At 47.1% G+C, this 15,289-nt stretch overlaps 1 pseudogene; it reads left to right on the top strand.

Annotated features, from left to right (window-relative positions):
* Positions 1–13,113, top strand: part of LOC119967539 — a 112,794-nt pseudogene extending 99,681 nt beyond the window's left edge.
* The last annotated feature ends 2,176 nt before the right edge of the window (positions 13,114–15,289 follow it).

Below are 15,289 nucleotides of genomic sequence, written 5' to 3' on the forward strand. Positions count from 1 at the left end.
GAGCAAAATATGCCCGGGGTGGGAAAGGCCGGCCCACCGATCGGTGAGCCCCGATTGTGGGCCACACCCCATTGGAGGCCCCCTCAGTGAAGGAGTACTTTTCCCCGCCCCACAGGCCGCCCCCGACCCTTTGCGCAAAGTTCCCGCCGGCAGCAACCAGGGGTGAACAGCAGCGGCGGGTCTCTGCCGTTTCCGCTCGGCCGATCCGGGCCAGAGGATCGGCGGCCCGGCTTTGTACAGCGGCCCGCGTCCGGCGCCGAGCCAAATGCGCCGGCGCAAATGCCGCTGATTCTCCGCACCTCGGCGAATAGCACGCCGGCGTCGGGGCGGCATGGCGCGATTGCGGCAATTCTCTGGCCTAGCGCGGGGCTCGGCTGAGATATTTGGTTCTCTTGTAAATGATGTAGCTAAATGGGTAAGTGCAAACCTAAGATTTCTTAGCCCCAGAAGGATGAAAAGGAAATTAAGATATTTAGAAAAGATTTGAAATTGGCAAGTGTGTATTAAAAGAAATGGAGAAATGCGAAAGGGCACAAATTATGGAGCAGGCTTGATAAGACTAAATTTTGCTTTCATGAACGTACATTTGTTTTTATATTCAAAACAGAAAATTCTGGAAACTCTTAGCAGGTCTGGCAACATCTATGGAGAGAGAAGCAGAGTTCTGTATGACTACTCTGCTTCTCTCTCCACAGATGCTACCGAATCTGCTGAGGTTTTCCAGCATCTTCTGGTTTTGTTTCAGATTTCCAGCATTTGAAATATTTTGCTTTTATTTTTGTGTTTGTATTTTTGTTCAATATTAGGATATGGTTAATCGTAGGATTTCCATTGATCTGATGTTGCAGGTGGCTGAATGTGAAAGTTGTCATCAATTCTTCTTTTTTACTTCACTGAATATGAGGGAACGTAGCAGGCCATTTCCTTAAGTGAAATAATGAATCGGATTATGCCTCTGTATTAAATGAATGTATGTATTCAGTATGTCATCAACCTAGTTTTGCATTTTTCACTCTCAAGTTTGCCCTTATTTATGTTTAGGGCTGGATTCTGGGCCTCCCAGGCAATACAAAAGAAATAAAGAAGTTTCAGTTGCAATGTGTGTTCTTCGCTACATATATTCCCGATTTTTGGGAAGATCTGTATAAGCCACTGATGCAAAAGCCATGCTGCTACCTTTTGCAGGTAGCTTCAGTGTACCTGTGGCCTGAAAAAGCATTCCCAGTAGCATGGTTGGGAGGACAGAAACCTTACGAGGCAATGCTCTGTGCTGTAACATCATTTAAAGTACAGTACAGTTGCTGAAGTTGGGCCTGTTGATGGCGTTAGTGTTGCGATGTAACAACAGTTTATGGATGTATATTACTCATAGATCATAGAATTTACAGTGCAGAAGGAGGGCATTCGGCCCATTGAGTCTACACAGGCCTATTGGAAAGATCACCCTATCTAACCCCACACCTCCACCCTATCCCGTAACCCAGTAACCCCATCTAACCTTTTTTGGACACTAAAGGCAACTTAGCATGGCCAATCCACCTAACCTGGACACCGTTGAACTGTGGGAGGAAACCAGACCACCCAGAGGAAACCCATGCAGACACGGGGAGAACGTGCAGACTCTGCACTGATTAATCGGGATCCGGTACACCTTTTGGATTTGTGGGCCGTGCAGACCAGGATGATGCCAGCTCAAAACCTTTGCTTTTGAACAGCTCCCTATTATGTCCTTGGTTAATACATGAGTATTTCACTTTGATTTCTAATCAGCACCCATTCCTATAAGACCATCCAAGTTTGCTTTCACTTATCCAGTATGTAGATATATGGGCTACTTTCTATCATGAAATTCGCCTCATTTTGAGTGAAGAAAAGGCTATCATCAGAATTCAAAGAGGGTGATGAACAATTGTATTGTTTTGTATAAGAGAAAGTCCGTGTATTCCATTGCAGAGAGTTTGAGAAGTGGAGCTGCAGTAATTGGGAATATTATGCCACAGGACATTAAGGGCCAGAAAATTAAATTATGCTGCCTCCATTTTCAAGTGCACAATCAGTGCAGGAGTCCAAGATGGCCGGCAGGAATCATGTGCTCATTACCAGCCACTATAGTGGTTGAGACTTTTCCGTGAGTGTCAAATCTACACCAAATCTAGTAAAAACAATGTGGAATATTTATTCGAGTATCTTGGGCTGGATTCTCCAAAATGGGACTATGTCCCCACGACGCTGGCGTTTTACTCTGGACTTTCCTTAAGAAAGGCGTGCTTCTCGCTGCGGATAAGGGGCCCTGCACTTCTCGTTGGGAGTCCGCGCATGCGCACGGCGACTTGCGGCGGCCACCCTGTATGACATGGCGGACTCGCACTGTGGTCCGTCATGGAAAATGTAGGACCCCCCGGGATCGTGCGTGCCCGTGGATCAGTGATGCCCGATCGCTCCCCTAGCTGTCCATGATGTTGCCCGTTATGCTTTCACTTAATTGGTCTGTTTTAATAACCTTTGCTCTAGAGTCGCCAGGTATCTTTCTGATACCACCACAAGGTTCAAAGCCAAGTGCTGATCAATAACTCAATACACCAGTTAGTAAGTTTCAAACCAAAACACATTTATTATACACACAGTCAATCACAACTCATGCATAAAACTCTACTTACTAAACTATCGCTACTACTAAAGGCCTATACTTAGCTTTCAAATGGCCCACCAGGTCAGAGGAACAATGGCCTTTGTCCGGTTCTGAATCTGCAGGCTTCAAGCTGGTATGGGGTAGTAGCTAGGAGCGTCTATCTCGTAGCATGCGTTGACTGGAGACTTACTTGGTTGGTGCAGCTGCTAGGCAGGTCTCTCCTTGCTGAGAGTCACGCTCAAGAGTTCTTTGAGAGCTGCCAAGAGAGCGAACTGAACTTGGGGCTCAACTTTATAGTCCCCAGGGGTTTTGCGCCCTTCTGGGCGGACCCCGGACTTGGTCCCAATTAATTGGACCATGTCCCAATCGTTTCTATCGATTTCTCCAATACTGGCCTTCCTTTGTCCTGGCTCCCGCTGGCGCCGGGGAGTCTGATTTGGTCCCGATTGATTCAATGTTTCTGATTGTTTCTGGGGATTGCTCATTAGTATGTAGATGGCTATTGGTTTCGGTTCTGTCTGGGTTCTGCAAATCTTAATACACAGGAAACCTTGCACCTGCTTGTTTTTCCTGTGGCTGGCCAATTTTCCCTGCATTCTTTGCGGGCATCCATTTTGGAATTGGGAAGTAGCCACCCCAGGTGGCTACGCTCCCTTCTTGTGATCCTCAACGCGAAGCGTGAAGGATCACATTGCTGTGGTGTCTTTATTCCCTGACCCAGCGGGCACTCCTCTTGGCCTCTACACTGACCATAACTATGCAATAAAACTTTAACTAACGATTTTACAAACACATGATCAAAATTCTAAGGGGCGCTATGTCATTAAAGGACATGCATTACAAAACAAAAAACTGGAACCTCTAACTATCCTCAATAAACTACTCTCACTTAAATCATTCAAACATACTAACTTCCTAACTGTACAAATAGCAGCATTCAAATTTTCCTCTGGTTTGGCAGTCAAACACAGAGTTTTACAATCTTTTAGTCACAAATGAACACATTTATTTATTTACAAATGAAGACGGACAAACAAAACGAATGTTCTTTATTCTAGGTCAAGGTGTTCGGGGGCCTGGTGTTAACCGAAAATAGGGGATCTTATCCTGGGGTGCGAGAGCGGTAGGCTCCCCTTCACCATTTCTTCGGGCGGGTAGTCTACATGATGCTGCAGAGTATCACCAATGCTAGAAGTGCTTCGACAACATACGAAAGGGAATACCATGTGATAAACTTATCACACCATGTCTGGGTACTGTTAATTGTTACAATGTCTGTGTACAATGGGGGAGTGAATCATTGACGGCCTGGGGGGTGGGGGTGAGGGGGTTCGCGTTCACGCGCAACCAAATACATAATGTCCAGTAAAGAAAGATGGAGGTCGTCCTCATCTCTTCTCTTCTCTCTTTCCTTCTCTTCTTGTCCTGGAGCTTCTGGAATTCTGTGGATACAAGCATAACATCCTATTATCTTGCTTAAGATCTCGTGTGTTAGTCTGTCTGTCCTTTTGTGCCAATCACCCTTTATAATTGGTCACCATCTGTGACTCCCTCATTTTTTTTTAAACTGAATTTCTGGACCAGACATTCTTGAAAATACTGAAACAGTGCGAGCCGTCTCGCAGCCTGTGTGATTTAACATCCCTATGTTTGAGGATGTAAATAGCATGAAGGGAAGCAACCGAAGGGTCACCTTAAAACAAAACCAAAACTTTTGAAACAAAAGAGCCAAAATGAGGTGCGTATGGGCTGCAGCGGGTAAGAGTTGGATGGAATCCCTGAGTAGGGTGGGCTGTGCTCTACCCGAGCTTGGCTGACCAGAGGGGGGGTCCTCAGACAGGGCGGGGATAAGTGCCGTTTCTCCACTGCCTGAGTAGCGGGCAAGAATGTAGTCATCGTGGGGGGTTGCAGTAATGCCTCTACCGTCGGATCAGCAGTTATGAAATGGGTGCTGGCAAGTTCTCAGCGGTTTCGGCTGATAAGCATGCCAGTGAGTTGTCATAAGTATCTGCGGACAAATTTGGCGTGGGGCTGTGGAAGGCTGTTTAAATTTAAACAAAGAACATTCGACAAACACAAACAAACAAACATGCAACGAGTATTGTGCAGGTTCCATCAGAAAGGACACCGTTTCTCTCTTAAGCGGTTCCTTTTTAAAACATCATCTGGACACCTCAGTTATCTGGTGCGAACAGGGTCGCAAAGGGATTTGCGTGGTGGGAGTCAGACTCAATGTCATCATCTTCTCCTGGATGCCATACTCTGGTATGGATAAGGGTTGCTAAAGCTGCGTGGTGTGAGTTGGGGTTCATCTCATCGTTCCGGATGAGCCTGAACGAATTGTCACAGTGCCAAATACGTGTGTCGAGTTAGGAGGTAACGGAGTCGGGGACGTCATCGGAGGGCGATGGTCCTGGGTGTGGGGCATTAAGGAATGTGATCAGGAAGGGATCACTCGAATCGTGTTCAGAGTCGCTGGGAGTGGGGCCTGGTTCAGGGGGATGATAGCGAGGTATGGTGGCTGTCATCTGTGTTTTCGCTGTCGCTGCTGTCTGTGGGTGCGGAGAGGCGGAGTCGAGGTTGAGTCCTTGGATGGGCTGGTCGGGCTGGGGGAGGGTAGGAATGTGGTTCCTGTGGGCGGGGCGTGGTCTTCTGCTGCGGCGAGCATGACGTGGTGTGCGTGGTTGGACTGCGAGCCCTATGCCTTGAGCTGGTTCATATGAAACCACGCAGTCTTTCCGTTGGGGTACTTTATTTTATACACGGAGGGGCTTACTTTGTCCGAAATGGAGAACGGACCTGAGTACTTGGGTGACAGGAATGTGCTGGGGTTGTAAAGGGATAGCATAACCTGCTGCCCTATTGCAAACTCAGTCGCATGCACTGTCTTGTCGGAACAAGCCTTGCTCTGTTTCTTTCTGGTGCCTAGTTTTACTGCGGCTGCTAGCTGAGCCGTTTTAACATTCTCTACAAGCTGTCTTACTGCGTTGTCGTGGGTGAGGGCCGTCACTTTGGGGCTGGTCAAGTCTAAACCTAATAAATATTCTGTGCCTTTCATGGGGCGTCCGGTCATGAGAGTGTGGGGGGTGTAACCTGTGGATGTGGAAACTTGTGTTCCGTAAAAACATGAGAGCAAATGGGAGGACTGAGTCCCAAGTGCTGTTGTTCTGTTGAGCCATCTTTCTGAGGGTGGCTTTTAGGGTCCAATTCATCCTTTCGACAATACCACTTGACTGGGGGTGGTATGCGATGTGAAATTTTTGAGTAATGCCAAATATAGTTAGGACGTTTTTCATTACGGGTTCCGTAAAATGGGAGCCTTGGTCAGATTCAATGCTGTGGGGAAGTCCCCCTCACGTAAAGGTGTGGTGGGTCAGAATTTTGGCTGTGGTCTTCGCCGTATTATTCCTTGATGGGAACGCCTCTACCCATTTTGTAAATGTGTCGATGACCACCAACACATATTTGTAACTATTTCTGCAAGGGGGTAAGGGTCCTATTAAGTCAATCTGGAGGTTAGTCCAGGGGCCATTAATGGGGTGGGTGTGGCTAAGTTGAGCCTTTTTTGCATATCTGTCCGGATTGTTCTGGGCACAGATCAAGCAATTCTCAATGTAGTGGGTAATATCTGCTTTTAAATTCGGCCACCAACAGAGCTGCCTGAGGTGGGCTATAGTGGGCTCAATTTCCTGGTGTCCATGACTGTCATGGAACAAACAAATGAGTTGATTCCTGTCCTGCTCAGGAACTACATAGAGACTATCTTTCAGGATCACACCGTCATGTGTGGTCAGAGATTTCCTAAATCTGTCGTACGGTGCTGGGAAGTTTCCCTTTAAAATTTCCCTGAGCTTTTCATCTTGTTTCTGGGCCTGTGTTAAATCTTGGATATTGGTCTGTGAGACCTGAACTGCGTGTACTGGGGCACTTTTGGGGGGGTTCCAAAAATAACCATGCCTGGAACTTCCTTTAGCTAGTGTGTCAGCTTTTACATTTCCAGGTGGGGAAGAACGGTGGTGACTGTGAACTTTTATGATTCCATATGTCCTGTCCTTTGCTTGTTCTAAAATATGTTGGAGTAATGGGGCTGATGGTAGGGGTTTTCCATCTGCGGAAACAAATCCTCTTGCTTCCCACAGGGGTAGGAATTCTGTTAGGCTGTTACAGACATATAGGCTGTCCGAGTATATGTCTGCTGGGCTGGGGAACGAATCGGGGTGATCAACTATCTAAGCAATAGCTGCCAGTTCTGCTGCCTGCGAGCCTAAGTGTCCTGGTAGCTTTAAGGAGATTTCTTCTAGGGAGCGTCCCTGCGCGTCCTCTACATAAATTCCGCATCCTGTTATGCATAATACATTGGAAGAGCCATCCTCATATATTCTCAGGGGTGCGCACGTGTCTGTGGGCTGGGGTCGCTGGGGTGAACCACCTATCTTCTTGGGAGGTGTTTTAGTGATGAAGGGGCCTGTGTTGTGGTGTGGTGAGATAATCTCACATTCATGAGGGGTGCCTGGGTACTGCAAATTGTCTGCAAGGAAAGTGTCGGTTTTAGTCATTTTAACAGTGATGTCCCGTCCCTGCAAAAGAAGGGTCCAATGGGCTGCTCGGATCTGGCTGACTGTGCCATCTTTAAGTCGGCCGTCTAATAATAGCTGTGTTGGGGTGTGTTCTGTGAGGATGGTGATGGGGTTGAGTCCTGTTATGTACGAAAAATACTGAACTGCCCAGAAAACTGCGAGCAGGTGCCTTTCACAGGCAGAAAATCCCTGCTCCACAGGATCTAAAACTCTGGAGGCATAAGCCACAGGTCTTAACTGTTCGTGCCGTTCCTGGAGGAGTACGGCCGAAAGGGTGCGGTCTGTGCTTGCTACTTCTATAGCGTAGGGGGAGAGTGGGTCTGGAACCTGTAGTGCGGGGGCTGTGATGAGTGCGCGTTTTAAAGCATCCACGGCATCCGTATGCTGTGGAAGCCATTCCCAAGGAGCTTTTTCCTTTAGAAGATCGGAGAGGGGTGCTGCTTTAGTGGCGAAACCGTCGATGTGATTTCGGCAGTAGCCACCCAGTTCTAAAAACGACCAGAGTGCTGATACATTTTGGGGAAGGGGCAATTTGACGATCGAGTCAATCCTTTTATGCTCGATCTCGCGTTTACCGTGCGTGATAATTGTTCCCAAATATATCACCTTGTCTTCCAAAATTTGGGCCTCCTTGGGGTTAACTTTACATTCAATCTGCTGAAAGAGCCCTAGGAGTTCTGCTGGAAGCGAGATGTGCTCTGCCTTTGTGTCTGTCTGCAGTAACAGATCATCTACATACTGGACCTGACATTCGGGACGAGAAAATTTAGATAAAACATTTGCCAGCTGTCGGTGGAAAATAGAGGGGGAGTTGTGGAATCCTTGTGGGAGACATGTCCACGTATATTGCTGACCTTTGAAAGTGAAGGCAAATTTATACTGGCACGCTTTAGCCAATGGAATGGACCAGAATCCGTTGCTGATGTCCAAAACCGTAAAATATCGTGAATGGAGTCCCAGTTTGAGCATGGTCTTGGGACTTAGAACATAGAACATAGAACAGTACAGCACAGAACAGGCCCTTCGGCCCTCGATGTTGTGCCGAGCAATGATCACCCCACTTAAACCCACGTAACCCAACAATCCCCCCATTAACCTTACACTACGGGCAATTTTAGCATGGCTAATCCACCTAACCCGCACATCTTTGGACTGTGGGAGGAAACCGGAGCACCCGGAGGAAACCCACGCACACACGGGGAGGATGTGCAGACTCCACACAGACAGTGACCCAGCCGGGAATCGAACCTGGGACCCTGGAGCTGTGAAGCATTGATGCTAACCACCATGCTACCGTGAGGCCGTTGTGGCTATAGTGGGGGCTGCTGCTGGGGTGACTTTGTTAAGTTCCCGGTAATCGATGGTCAGTCGCCATGATCCATCGGGTTTTCTTACTGGCCAAATCAGGGCATTATTAGTGGAGGCTACCGATTTTAATATGCCCTGTTCTAATAAGCTGTCTATTACTTTTGAGATTTCTCCCTCTGCCTCTTGGGAAAATCCGTATTGCTTCTGGCGTCTGGGGTCAGGACCTGTAATCTGAACCGAGCCAGCCATTCTGCCACAGTCGTGCTTATGATGTGCAAATGCTGCTCTGTTTTGCTGCAGAACTGCCCTAACCTGCTTGTCTGCTAATTGTACTCTGGTTAAACCAGTATTCGCCCACTGCGCTGATCCTATTAGCATAATCTCCTACTGTGAGCGTGGCGGGAGCTCTTGCTGTTTTTGCCATCTTCCAGACACATTTGTTTACTGGATCGAATGAAAGGTTGTGGGAGCTCATGAAATCAATTCCCAAAATGTGTTCTGCTGTGTGGCGCAGATCGACTAAAACTATGGGGTGTTTGGTTGTAATATTGCCAATCTGAATGGATACAGGGGCTGTGATGTGTCCCTGCTGTGAGTGGCCTGGGAAGCCGCTGAGGGTGATGGTGTCTGTAGTGGGCCACGTGTTTTTCTGAAACATGGTGGAGGAATTAAGTGTGGTGCGGGACCCTCCTGTGTCCCAAAGAAATTGAACGGGCTGACCCCGGACTTTTTCTGCAACGACCGGTCGGCCGGACCTATCCCAAAGGGTGTCGCAGACCCAAGTTGTGGAGCCCGAACGCCGTCAGTCTGTGCCGTTCATGTCTCCCTGGTCTGAACGGGCGCTAACACTATGAATAGGCTTTGCCCTATTCCTATTTAGGGTGCCTGTCTGTTGGGCTCTCTGTGGTTTCTGTGGGACATTGCACTCTCGTGCAAAGTGTCCTAATTGACCACAGTTGTAACATTCTTGAGATTTCTGGGGTGGGCTGTTTCTACCTTCATTTACCCATGCGGGGTTTTGGTGCGTTTTTACTGCATATATATCTGCATCTGCCTGCTCTTCATCGGGTTTCCGAAATGCTGTTTTATTGTGTACGGAATGCTCCCAAGTGCGGGACAACCTTTTTAAAACCCATTTTTCGTTGTGGGCCTCATCTGAGGGGTCATAATTCGCACAAGCTCTCTGTCCTGCCTCTGTGGTGTGAGAGATTAGGATTCAAGTCCATTTGGCCGTGTTACCTGAGGACAAATAGGCACGGGTTAAGTCTCCGAAAACTGCCGTGAAATGGACCCACAAGCGTCCAGAAAACGCTGTGGGGTGTTCTGTTTTCTTCTGCCTGCATCTATTCAGGCCTTCTACTGGGTCTCCTCTATTGTAGCCGATCACATCAAGGATCGCTGTGTGCATCTCTGCTAGGGTGCCTCCTCCTACATTCTGTGGGTCGGGAAGGGCTGCTACAATGGAAGGATCTAGGCTCAAAACTGTGAGCTTCACTTGCTCTCGCTTGTCCAGGCCGTACATAGTTGCCTGTTGCTTAACCTTTGCAAAGAATTGGTGGGGGTCTGAAGTGGGGAGGAACGGGGTGATTTTCTCACACGCGTCCCGTAATTGGGTTACGGTTAAGGGGGTCGTATAAAGGAACTCGGTGTCTCCTTCTGGTGCGGCCCTGCGGTGTGTGGTTACTGGATTCATGGGGGTGTGATCTATCTGCTCTGTGGGGGTTTGGGGTGCTCTTCTCTTCTGGGGCTTTTCTTGCGCACATGTTCCGTGTACATACCTATGAGCTGTTTCATTTAACTCTTGCCAATCGGGGCCGTTTTCCTCATTTAATTGGGATCCAAATGTGCTTTGGAATCCATTGTGGACTGAAAGCAGAGATTGCAGTTCTGCAATCTGCTTCCGGCACTTTGCATGATCTACCGAGCTCTGCCTGTGTTCCGTTGTGGAAGCATGGAGTGCTCGTACAGCTGCCTTTAAATCGCTGCACTGCTTCTGCAATGCCTCTACCTGTTGTTCCATTTCTTGTCTTACCAGGACCGCACGTTGTGTGTCCTGGTAGGCCTTGTCATATTGGGTCTGGAAGCTGCTTAAGTGCGCCAGACAAGACTGGTGTGCCCTCTTGGCATCATCCACCTCTCTGCCTTTTGCTGCCAACTTACCTTTTAACTCTATGTTCTCCTTCTCTATGTCGCTTACATCGACTTTACTCATCCTATTCCCCTCATCTATCTCTTTGCGGAGCGTCCGAACGACTTCCTCTGTGCCTCGCAATTGTGCCAGACAGGACACGATTGCCAATGGCTTACGAACTTTCCCTAAGCTCTTCTTGTGGATCTCTGTCAGGTTCACCCACCAAGTATGTCCTATACTCCCGGGACCTGTTTCCTCATTTGCACAAAATTCGCTCCAAAGGGGCCATCCCTTCCCTTTGAGGTACTTTCTGATCTCTTCTTCCGAAACGGGACACTGTCCTACTCTACTGGTCACTGCGACCACAAATTCCTGCAGGCTCATAAGGCGTTCTATTGCCTTCATTGTCATTTTCTATGTCTGAGGGTTCTCTTTAAATTTGGAACAAGGGGTAATAAGACGGTGCTGCAAACACGGGTACGGTTTTCGCTAATTTCCAGAATACAAACTCCCGACAGTTTTTCACAACAAAATCTATCAGGTTTATCTTATATCCCTGTTAGTATGCATGCATTAACACACTTCCTTATATCCCTGTTAGTACACATGCATTAACACACTTCCGAATTCTGGAGGATTGATCAGAAGGTTATTTCTGTTCCCAATTGGATTCTAATTCAAATTTTTGGGTTCTCGGAGTGGGGCGGGGTGGGGGGGCACTTCTAAGTCGAGTCCCGTCAGAGGTTGCCAATAAATGTTACTCGTTATGCTTTTACTTAATTGCTCTGTTTTAATAACCTTTGCTCTGGAGTCGCCAGGTATCTTTCTGAAACCACCACGAGGTTCAAAGCCAAGTGCTGATCAATAACTCAATACACCAGTTAGTAAGTTTCAAACCAAAACACATTTATTATACACACAGTCAATCACTACTCGTGCATAAAACTCTACTTACTAAACTATCACTACTACTAAAGGCCTCTACTTAGCTTTCAAATGGCCCACCAGGTCAGAGGAACAATGGCCGTTGTCCGGTTCTGAATCTGCTGGCTTCAAGCTGGTATGGGATAGTAGCTAGGAGTGTCTATCTCGTAGCGTGCGTTGACTGGAGACTTACTTGGTTGGTGCAGCTGCTAGGCAGGCCTCTCCTTTCTGAGAGCCAAGGCCAAGAGTTCTTTGAGAGCTGCCAAGAGAGCGAACTGAACTTGGGAATTCTACTTTATAGTCCCCAGGGGTTTTGCGCCCTTTTGGGTGGACCCTGGACTTGGTCCCAATTAATTGGACCATGTCCCAATCGTTTCTTTCGATTTCTCCAATACTGGAGCTGTTCCCTGATCGTTGGGCGGGCCCTATGTGTCCGTTGGCCTGCCTTTGTCCTAGCGCCCGCTGGCGCCGGGGAGTCTGGTTTGGTCCCGATTGATTCAATGTTTCTGATTGTTTCTGGGGATTGCTCATTAGTATGTAGATGGCTATTGGTTTTGGTTCTGTCTGGGTTCTGCAAATTTTAATACACAGGAAACCTTGCACCTGCTTGTTTTTCCTGTGGCTGGCCAATTTTCTCTGCATTCTTTGCGGGCATCCATTTTGGAATCGGGAAGTGGCCATCCCAGGTGGCTACAATGATGCCCACCACCCCGGTGAATGATCCCCCCCCATCCCGACCAGGGTGGCTGAGGACCGAACCCGCAGCCGCCACCTGAGGTTCCCGATGGCCGCTACGTGATTAGAACCACGCTGTCGTGAAATCGGCCAGTTGCGCGCGGGGGGGGGGGGGGGGGGGGGGGGGGGGCGGGGGCGGCGGGAGCCTCTGTCAATGGCTCGCGCACGCGTTCCCAAGCGATACTCTGCGGATCAGAGAATCTCTTCAGCGGCGCCAGTCACGATTTCCGTGTAAACATCCATTCTCCACTCGGAGAATCCAGCCCACTACATTTCTTGTTGCCTTTCATGACACCCCAAAGCACTTTACAGCCAATGAAGTACTTTTGAACTCTAGCCACTGTTATAACGTAGCACATAGCTAGGTCCCATAAACAGCAATCAATGACTAGATTTTTTGATTTAGGTATTAAGAATGACCACGAAGGTGGTCGCATCAATTTCATTGCTTGCTCCAAATTTCATTTTGTTCTGTTGATGAGAGGCAGAGTGAAACCAGGTGACAAGCACCCCACTTCAAATAAATGGCAAATCCTACGTTCTGCACTAGATCAGTGAAATCATTTGAATCCCGAAATTGCTTCAAATTAACAAAAAATAGTTTGGACTTTTGTTTGATTCTTATGTAATTTTGAATTATTATTTTTCAGTTTTTTGCCTGACAGTTGCCTTATTAGAATCCTTTGTATGCAAGACTCTGAAAGAGGACAGGCTACACTATCCTTTTGCTTCCCATGATTAATCAGAAGACTCAGATGATTAAATGAACATTGACATTTATTACAACAGACTTTTAATGTTTTTTTTAGGGTAGGTGGATGTTCAAGGGTTCTGGCAAGGACCAGGGTGGTGGTGGTGGGGGGGGGGGGGGGAGATAGCAGACAGTATTGCAGTAAGAAACAAGCACGTTTTCTTTTGTCTTAGTTATTCTTCAGTGCAGAACTAATTTAATGTAACAATCTGCTGATTTAGTGATTATCAATAATATCTAGATTATTGTCTTGCTCTAAAAGTTATCACAACTTGTAATCATATTGTTCAGGACATTTTATTTTGTGTCTTTCAGAAGCAGGATGTGTGGAACGAATTGTAAGGCAAATTATTTGATATCTATATCACATTTATTTTGCTGACATTCCACTCAATGCTGACATGACTGTAGCTGATTCAATTAAATCACTTCAACAGGAAAAGAATTGTTTGTAGCTGTATCGGCTGAATCTCGTGTCCAGTGGGGATATTGAAACATTCAAAAATAAAAGACGAATGAAAGGTCACAAATGTTATCTGTAAGAAATTGACATATTCCTACTGGGAAGTCAAAGGGGGTAATTGTACAAGTACGCTTTGTTGGCTAAGCACCATAAAAGCAGCACACCAGCAATTTTTGAAATGTGCCAGAGATGGACAACATTTCCTGCCATCAGACTAAGTCAGAAGATTTCCCTCAAAGTGCCTCAAACCTTAGGGCACTTTGGCATTTCTAGGTAATGAATTATTTTACACATTACAATTTCAATGTTTACTAGAAATGTAAGTTTGCACTTGTGTGTGGTCAACTGGCTGAGGAAACAATGGAATGGATTTTACTTCACAGTGAGAGAGTCGTGGAAGAAGGAGGCAAAATTGAGTGATGAAACCTGTAATTTTCACCCTCTGTTGGCACGAGAAAGGTTGGTGTGGCTGCCCACAGCTCTTTGCCCAAATTCCACTCCACCATTGTTACCTCTGCCTTCCACAACGACTATCAAAGGAAAGGTGGCAGTAGACCTGAAGGATATAGAAGGCAAGTCGCAAAATCCCTAGACATGTTGCCTCCTCGCCATCCATAATGGCTGGAAATACATACTCTTAAACCTATGGTTTTCCTATTCTACAAAGGGCGGAGGGGAATGGAATGGGGAACAGTAGGGATGTGGTGATGGCATCCTTTGGTGTACATAATCTCACCCTACTAACCCAAGAAAATAAGTATGTACCATGTCAGTCAATAGGCAGATATCGCGCTCCACTGCTACGCAACTGTCAAGTTACCCAGCTCAATGTAGTCAAAAGAAATTAGATTAAATATTAGATATTTTGATTGATCAGCTTTATGGTATTTGCTAGTTCATGATTGATGCTTTGAGAAAAAGTGACCAATTGTTCTGTTTTCCTGCTTACTCCTCATTTTTGCTATCTATATGGTGAATAGAGCTACTCCTAATTCATGCATGGATACCAATTACAATTAGTAATTTAACATACTGGTTATTTGAACCAATCTTAAAGTTTTGCCCAACAGATGCATAACCATGTGACATCTGGCAGGTGTAATACCTTAACGGGGTATGATACTATGGGCATGATTCAACCCAAAAATGTCCATGTCCTGATTTGGGCGCGTTTAGTGGGGTGATTCTTGGTGGCTGCAGCAGGGATAGGCATTTCGCTATTCAACGGTACTTTGCTGTTATTTTTGGCCTCGGGTACATTCTCTCCGTTGAGGCTGAACTTGGGGCAGGCATGGTAGAACAGTGGTTAACACTTGCTTCACAACGCCCGGGTTCCAGGTTTGATTCCTGCTTGGGTCACTGTCTGTGTGGAGTCTGTATGTTCTCCGTGTCTACATGGGTTTTGTCCGGGTGCTCAGGTTCCTCCCATAAGTCCCGAAAGACGTGCTGGTAGATAGTTTGGGACATTCTGAATTCTCCCTCAGTGTACCCGAACAGGCGCCGGAGTGTGGCGACTAGGGGATTTTCACTGTAACTTCATTGCCGAGTTAATGTAAACCTACTTGTGACAATAATGAAGATGATGAAAGGCTTCTCGCCAATCAGGGCACCATTTTGGAAGGATGCCCCGATCTCCATTTCCCCCCCCCCCCATGTTTTGACCCCTCACCATCTCTCCAGCCTTAGGGAGGCCGTCGGGAACCCCCCTCAACCTTCCTTCTACCTGGTAAGGCACCCGGGCCAATCACAGGCAGTGCCAACCTAGCAGTGC

Source organism: Scyliorhinus canicula, chromosome 6, assembly GCF_902713615.1.
Source record: "Scyliorhinus canicula chromosome 6, sScyCan1.1, whole genome shotgun sequence".
NCBI lineage: Eukaryota > Metazoa > Chordata > Chondrichthyes > Carcharhiniformes > Scyliorhinidae > Scyliorhinus > Scyliorhinus canicula.